Source organism: Ursus maritimus, unplaced genomic scaffold (assembly GCF_017311325.1).
Source record: "Ursus maritimus isolate PB19 unplaced genomic scaffold, ASM1731132v1 scaffold_10, whole genome shotgun sequence".
In the NCBI taxonomy this organism is placed as follows: Eukaryota; Metazoa; Chordata; class Mammalia; order Carnivora; family Ursidae; genus Ursus; species Ursus maritimus.
The window spans coordinates 68,528,986-68,537,663 of record NW_024423344.1 but is presented as its reverse complement, the minus strand read 5'-3'; positions in this window follow the sequence as shown (position 1 = coordinate 68,537,663).

Genomic DNA, 8,678 nt, shown 5'->3' with positions numbered 1-8,678 from the left:
CCCCCCCCCCCCCCCCCCCGGGCTCCCCGTTGGCCGTTGGGGACATATCCTGTCCCGGGGCCGAACGCTTGCGCTCCCAGAGGTAACCGGAGAGGGTACGCTGGGCCCGGAGGCTGCAGAGGTGTGAATGAAAGGCCTGAAGCCAGAGCCTTTCTTCGCCTAGCTGGCTAGAGAACTGCTTTTATTTACAAATCTCTGAGAGTTGAAATAAAATTAAAGTAAGAAAATAATCAACATGCATTTATAATTTTCATGTTGAAATGAAACAAAAACACGGTAAGACAACTCTAGCTCGCTATTGCTGGGAGAACCCGGGCTCTCTCCGCCGGTACTGGCAGCCACTCCTGGCTTGAGCGGGTCTCTGAAGGTCGGAGCTGGCCGAAGCCCCTAGCTTAAGGTGCCCTGTTCCCTCCCGCTGCCCTCACCCCATTGCCGTTGGAGGGGGCAAGAAAGAGGGAGGCTGGGTCATCTTGTCTGAAAGTCCGAGATTTTTGTCTGGAAGCTGGAGATTCTCGCCCTACCTGAAGGGAGGAAATGTTCTTTATTTCCACACACCTCTGTTGGGGGGGGGGGCAATACCAAACTGCCCCCCTAAGCAGAGAGGGCATTGAGAGAGAGACATACAGAGAGAGAAAAGAGAAAATCTCTAAGGAGAAAGGCTGCCTTGCTGCATTTAATCAATAAAAAAAGAAAAAGAAAAGAAAAGAAAAAGAAAATCGCCCAATGCACAGCCTTTCACGCTTATTTACCGTATTCATCAATTTATGTGGGGGTGGGGAGTAATTGAAAGAGCTTACTTCAAAAGTATTTACTAAATAAAACATTTTCTTAGAGACTGGCCGTCCTTCACATCTAGAAACCTCACTTCTCTCAAGCCACCAGACCTCAAGTTTTCCTCCTTTCCCACTTTCTCGACTCCCCAGTCCTCTGTCCCTCTCCTCTTTGCCCCATTCTCTCCTTTCGCTTCGATTCCCCTTTTGCAGCGTCCGCGTTTGGGGCCGGCGCGGCTGGGCGCTAGCTCGCGCGGGATTCCGGGGGCCGCGCGCGGCGGGGTGGTGGGCAGACTCCGTAATTCCCGCGGGAGAGCCCGCGGGCTGGGCCCTCCTGGCTATTCTTTCCCGGCTCCAGTTCTCCTCTCTCCGCAGGACACAGAGGAGCTGAGCCAAGTTCAAAGTCACGTCGCCGTCCCCTCTTAGAAGTGCTTTATTTCTCTACAAACCGCAAAACCCCTTTTCCCCATGACACAGTGTTCTTTTTTTTTTTTTTTTTTTTTTTTTTTTTTTTTTTAAGGAAGAAAAAGGGAAGAGAGAGAACGAGAGCAAGAAAGCAAGGGGGTGAAACCTGCAAAGGCTTTCAGAGTCATTGCCTCAAAAGTAGATTTGGGCTCCTCGGCCGAAGGGAAAGAAGCGGCTAAGACGCGTTCTGCCCCTTGTAAGTGATCAGCTTTTCAACAGGTTTCTGGAAGGGCCCGCCTTGGTGGTGTCAGACCCACGGGACCCGCAACTGTCTCCGTCGGGCAAATATGTCCCCTCTCTGTAAGTTTTCCAAAATTGTTCTTTGATAATCTCACGGAGCCTACCCCGGGCCGGTGCCTGGGGCTGGCGTGAGTAGGGGCTTTGCTGTATGTGGATGGCCCTGCATGGCCGCCGCCTGCGCGCACGGGCTGGCGTCCCTTTTCCCCCCCGCAGTGCGATAGAAAATTCGGGTTGTCTTCAAAAAACGGCAAATCCTTTCAAACACCCGGGCACTCATTCGCTGAGCACCTCGTTGCGGTTTGTGGGCCTCTGTGAATGACTGACTGACTTCTTCTGTAGCATGACCAGTACTTTGTGTGTACATACACATAAACACAGTGTATACATACACACAACATACTGTCACACACGCATAGGAATATCTTGCTGGTCAGGAGAGGCCCAGAACAAGCAAACAAAACTGACCTTTAAATTGGAAAGCAGAAACACTCAGTGGTCATACCATTTAAATTTGTAATTTCCTCTTAAGGAAAGGGGTGGGAAAGGCGTAAAGATGGGAGAAACAAATGTGGAATCAGCTGTCTATACACACCAGACCCCCCCCCCAAAAAAAAGGATTTTAGCACCATCCTCTGTATCACAGACTCATAAATTCAACAAGATCATCAACAGGATATTAAGTTGCAGGGCACCTTTGATTCAGCCCTCTCAGCCACTCCTGGGCTGGGTGACCCCTGACCCATGAAGGACCACATGTGTGGTGGGAGAGCCCCCTCTGTAAAACCCACCTCGAACAAAAGTTCTTTGTCAGAGCTTCAGAGAAGCGTAATGTAAAAAAAAAAAGAGAGAGAAAATTTGTAACGTAAAAGAAGGGGAAATCATGAAAATCTCAGCCAGTGTTGTAACTTTTAAATGCCATTTTAAAGAAGGGGGAGGTCGAATGGAGGTGGGGAGGTATCATAGAATAAGGCCCTCTCCAGTCTGGTCAGAGAACTTCTCTTCTTCCTACAGTTAAAATTTACTGTTCTGTAACTGGGCTTATAAAAAGTCTCTATATAAAATATATGCTCACCAGCACTTTAGTAACAGGGATGCAAATGTTTGTCTATTTGTCATGAGGGACTCAGGGAGAAAAAAGTAGTCAACATTTCTATGTGACGGTGGTTGTGGTTTTGCAAAAGGAAGACAACTAACTAATTGTCCTGACTTTGTTCTCTCTTTCCTGATGGGACTGTTTCTACTGCTGCAAAACAAAGCGAAACAAAAACAAACCAGAAAACAGGAGGCATTAGCTTACATGAATGTGTTTAATTATTTTGAGGACCGTTATCCTTTGGGCTCCCAAATGAACTACATCCAGGAAGGTTGAATACTGGTGACAGGAGAGCAGCTTTCCAATAAACTGCAGTATTATTGCAATAGACTTTGTAATACAATTTATGCTGTCATTCATAAATAACAATGCCATATGTCAACCATATTGCTTCCACAAGTAAATCCGTCAACGTGTCATTATTTGATTTGCCTCAACAGCTTCTTCAAATATTGAAGTATAGATATTGGAAAGGGTGTGGAATGGGGGAAAGTGCCCACAAAATCTGAGATTTAAAAAAACCAAACCAAAGCAAACACTCCACACAACCTCCACCCCTCCTTCATCTCCCATCCAAAAACATCCTAAAAGATAAAGAATGAAAGGGAGGAGAAGCACATCTTGAATCCAATATAAATAAATATTGGGTGGTGATGTGAATCGTGAACACATAAGCGAGTTTTGTGCTTCCTGCTTTGACCTTCTAAGCCTATTTTCAAGCACAACAATTAGGCATTTCCCAAGAAATTACCAATCCTAATGGTCAAATGTGGGTCAAAGGCCATTCTCCTACAACCCCCGTCTCTGGGATAAAAATGATTGATAACCAAATGAGAATATTTGATGACAGGCCAATTTTACTCAACTTATTTTTTAGTAATGGGAAAGTAAAGAGAGCCATAATTTTTCAAGGGCTTTTAAGCACCAAGGTCAGGTAGACATGGGATGGGTCCCCATTCTTGACTATCCAAAATAAACAAACCCCAAATCCAACGTTTCAGTCACAGCTACATAATCTCAGTCTTGTGCCTTAAAAAAAAAAAAAAATCCTCATTAAGTCCAGGTACATGGGACAGGGATCATCAACTTTAGCAAGAAGCGCATTTTTAGGTTACACTTAGCCCCGCAGGTATCCGCGGAGCCTGAGGAGTCAGGGCGAGCTCAGAAGAGCGGGAAGGAGAGGCAGTCCTGGGAGGGACACTCAGAGGGCTGAGAATGCCGGCGCTGGGGAGCACCAAGGGCCCCCGGGCTGGCTCGAAGCTCCCAGGAGGTTAGACCCGGAGTGGTGAAGGCGGGAGGGTGGGGAGATTTGCCTAGATCAAGCCGGGCAAGGGGCTGAGAGAAGTGGCCGAGTAGCTCCCTGCCTAGACGCTTAGCGAGCCGGATTTGAGAAAAGCCTTGAACCCAAAGTTCTCATCACTTCCGGCATGGCAAAGCTCAATGAAAAGGAACCCTTGTGGGCCCCTTAGCCCACCTGGCCTGGGCTTTAGAGAGGTCTGAGTGTATCACTTCCCCACTTTCTCCAGTGTCTGCTAGGAACCCTCCTCCTCCTCCCTGTTGAGCACCCACTGGCGCCCTTGGGCTGGGCTCCTTGATCCCTGGAATAATTCAGGGCACCCTGTTCGCCCTTGAACGTGCCTCTGGCGTGGCCCAAATGGCACTAGATGCTCCAAACCCGCCGGGCACCCAGTCCTTCCGCAAGGAGGCCGCCCTCGCGGGAACCACGCGGCACTGGCGAGCGGTAAAGCAATTGCTGGGGCAATGAAAAGCAGCTCAGTGGGTCCCCCAGATCCTTTCTTGTCCACCTTACCGTCCCCGGCTTACCCCCTCCCTCCGCCTGCAGAAACAATCAAACAAAGACTCAAAAGCCAGGAAATGTCCAATTCACTTCCCTTAGAGTTTATTAATCGCCCACACCCACCAAGAGGAAACTTGGCTGTGCTCAGGGAGGAACGGAGGGCTCCAGGGGGCCTCCGTCACCACCACCCCTGCGCCGCGGGAAGCCATAAGCGCCAGCCTGGGCATCCCTGAGTCCGGGTCCCATCGCCTCAAGGCAGCTGAGCGCGGCGGGGCCGCCGGGTTCGGGCCAGCTCGGCGTGTACCGTACCTCCTCGGCCTCCTCCTGCCTTTGTTTGGCTCTGGAAGGAGGTTGGGATTCCGGGTGCAACAGGGAAGTCTGAAAATCGATGCTCCCCAAGAGCACCTGTTGACCCCAGATAGGGCATTTCCACAGACTGCCACGCCCCCCCCCCCAGCAGCTCCGCTGCAAAAGCGCAGACAAGAGCATGAGTTTTAGGGTCGGCCTGACAGCCGGCACCACTGCAGAGACATGGGGCTGAATCCACAGATGGGAACTGGTATAACGACGTCTATACTCTCCTGCTTTTTTTTTTTTTTTAACCATTATTATTATTTTCTTCAACGCCCTGGAAATTGCTAGTGTTTATTTAGGAAGTGTGACACAGTTATTGGGTCCTTAGAAACTCGGGATGTTAAGGGGGTTTGATTTGGCTCCCAAATGGCTTGAAAAAGAAACAGCGCACCTGGGGTCAGGAGGGTCATCACAATAACAAAAAGCGCGTCTACAAAATAAAAAGCTCTTTTATAAAGAAAGGCAATCCCGGAAATCCACTGCGAGCCTTCCTGGTGACCATCTAGCTAGGCCTATTCTCAGGTTTAATTGGCAGGCGGTTTATTGGCGCCTTATTGGTGTTGATTGAAATTTTGCTCCCAGTTCTTTCTTTTAAGAATTAGCATCTCAAGTCGATTTACCTGAGTCAATTATCTTTTTAGAGTCTGGATTTGGCCATAAATTTGCAAATATTCATTACACGCACTTTGTAAATATCGCTCTTTCCAATCGCCACCCAAATCTCTATTATTTCCTAAGAAAGTCTTTTCTTTTTGAAGGCTTCCATAAAAAGAAATTGATCAGGGAGCTATATTTGAATTAAGACATATTAAATCGATGACAGATACATATCATGCTGTGTTTAACAAGAGTTGTACAAGGAGGCGGGTTCCAGATTCCGCACGGCTCTGCTGCACCATTATTCACATTTTTACAGCCTTTCCTTCATGCCTTCGCCCATTAAACCATTAAATTCCAGCAATTCAATAAAACAAAGCAGTTATAATTTTGAGGAAAAGCTATTTTGAAGGGGGTGGAGGTACCCATTTCATTGCACAATAAAAATGCTCAATAGTCCATATTAAAAGGTAGGTCATGTGTATTTTCTTCTTTCTTTATTCGTTCATTTTTTGTTTGTTTTTACTTATAACCTGCAGGATTAAATGCAATGCTATTATGGAAGTAGTGATGCTCATTGCCAAGAAATTCTAATAAGGGAAACTCCTTTGAAATGTTCCGAGAGAGGATGAAGACAGTGGTGACAATTCCAAATGTGAAGCTTTCCCAGAACCCATTCACAGAGATGGAAGTCCTCGATACACTTTGCCCGGTTGTCTTGAGACGTTTTATATCTTTGAAAGGAAAATTGTGGAAGGACTCATCTTCTCCAAATACAGATGTGGATTTTGTCGCTGTTGTTTATTAATTTTTTTCGTTGTGTTTGCACTCACCCCTTTCTTTTTTCCCCATATTTGAACTTCATTGAAGCTTAAAGAAAAAAACCTATTTGAAATTTGATTGTAGTATTTTCTTTGTTTGCTTGTCAGTTTTATAAGAGGAATGACATTCCCAAGGCTCACAGGGAAGTTCCCTGTTAAACATTGTTCACACCGATGTAAATGGGGCTATGGAATCAGTTCTTTTGAAAATATTCCTTACCACTTCCCAGGACCATCTCCTAGGACCATAGAGATGATGGCTTTATGCAGTCTATTTTTACTAGGACTGCAAACGAATTAAGCTGGTAACTTGCTTTTTTCGTATCCCCAAAGGGGGGGGGAATCACATTTTAGTTATTACTTTTTTTTTTTTTACAAATAATCTTATGCAGGGTAACAAAATAAAAATTAAAACCCCTGACTTTAATTTTTGAGCACCTTAGAACATCACAAAATTTTAAGATGCATTCTTTTTAAGAGATGAAGTGATACTTTTGGGAAGCAACAACCCTTAAGTTTGGGGATGCCACATTTCTCCACACCTCCAAAAGAGATGCAAGAACCTATTTCTTTTTTTAAAGAGGTGTGATAACAAATCCTTTGAAAAGAATGGGACTCGCTTTTTTTTTTTTTTAAGCCAGTTTATATAGTTTTCAAATAAGACCTCTCACCTACTCTATTAGTTTATTAGAAAACGATGACAGGGTAAAGGGTTATTCTATTAGCAAATAAATAGCGAAGGTATTGCTTGATTTTAAAATGTTCATTTTATTGGATCAATTTTAATTTGTGGTCCTTTCAATGAAACCGAGGCACGCATATGGAGTGCCTTCTGGGCCGGAAAGAAATTCTGCGTAAAGGATATTGTTTACTTAGCTGCTTCCCTCTGGAGAGATGCTGTTTGGCCTGCCCTGCCACAGTATCTCAGAGAGGCAAAAGTTAGAATCGCTGCCCGATGTTTTCCCACCCCCACGCCCGTAGATCTAATTGGAAGTGGCAGATCTAGAACTGACGAGCAGTGAGATTACACTTTCAGCCAACTCCTTTGAACCACGTTGAAAAGGACTGCATGAGCTAAAAAGTCGAGGTAAAACGGTTCCTTTTCGGGAAAGATTTATTTTGACTTCACCTGGTGTCTTGCGGACTCAAATCACTTAAATTGTTTTTGCACCCAATAGGACTTTAATATCCTTCCTCATTCCGTCGCCTGTCGCCGCGCCCTGCGTGAGCGCTCATCAGATTGGGTGTCCTTCCCAAATAAGAAGTTCCTAGCATCACCTCTACGACGAGGGGTATACTCTGTTCACCTTGCTCCTCCAGAGAGCAGCCCAGGGCTCTTCCAACGGAGGAGGCAGAAAGTGTGTGCATGCTGGAGGAGACGCTGCGTGCGGTGAGGCGGAGGTTTCTGAAGTTGGGGGCTATCCCTCTCCCGCCTTTTGTCCGGGGGTGGGGGGGGTCCCCAGCCCTTACCCACTCGGCGCCCTTCGGCCGCGTGCCGGCGCACGCTCTCCGAAAGGCGCGTCATGGGAACGCGGGGCGCTGCGCGCGCAGGCCCAGCGCAAACTTTCTGCAAGTGCAACTTGGGCATCCCCTGGAAAGCGGGGACGCAGGGCTCCAGGGGAGGAGGGGGCGCGAAGCGAAAGCGAAGGCGGCTGCGAGCACGGGGGCGGATTCCTGCTGGGCCGAAGGCCTGAATGGGAGCCAATCCGGCAGCCGTGGCTGCTGCCAATCACGCTGTTCCCTCCAATCCCACCCGTGCCATTTCCAAAATCTCGGTCCCACTGTGCAGCTCGAATGTGGTGTTCGCTCTGCCAATCGCTGGAGGACAGAGTGGGAACAGGAATAAGCCGAGTTAGGAGGCCAGGACAAAGAAGTTAAAGAGAGCCTAATATATACATGTTTTTGAAGGTGCGCAGAGGGAAAAAAAGTCCCCCCAGTGAGGGTCTATGGGTCTGATTGTGTAGTTCTGATGGAGCCCCCCTTGAGCAAGAGGAACCCGCCAGCGCTGAGATTAGCGGATTTGGCAACGGCTCAGGCCAGGCCGCTTCAGAATATGACAGGCTTCCCGGCGCTGGCCAGCCCTCCCGCCCACTCCCAACTCCACGCTACAGCCACGCACCTCCGCCCTCGGGACCTGAGCGCTGACCCCGGCGTGGCCATCACTCCGCTCGGACCGGAGCACATGGCTCAGGCGAGCGCTCTCGGCCTCAGCCCTCCCTCCCAGGCGCTCCCGGCACAGCCCGAGGCGCCGGCGGCCGCCGCCCGCGCTGCAGCCTCGGTCGCGCACCCCGGCGCCTGCACCTACCCCGGTGGCGGGGGCAGCAGCCGCGCGCAGCCCTCCGCGCCCCCGCCCCCAGCCCCTCCTCTTCCTCCCTCCCCTTCACCCCCTCCTCCTTCCCCTCCCCCTCCTTCTGCCCTCTCGGGCTACACCACCACCGACAGTGGCGGCGGCGGCAGCAGCGGCAAAGGCCACAGCAGGGACTTCGTCCTCCGGAGGGACCTTTCCGCCACGGCCCCCGCGGCGGCCATGCACGGGGTCC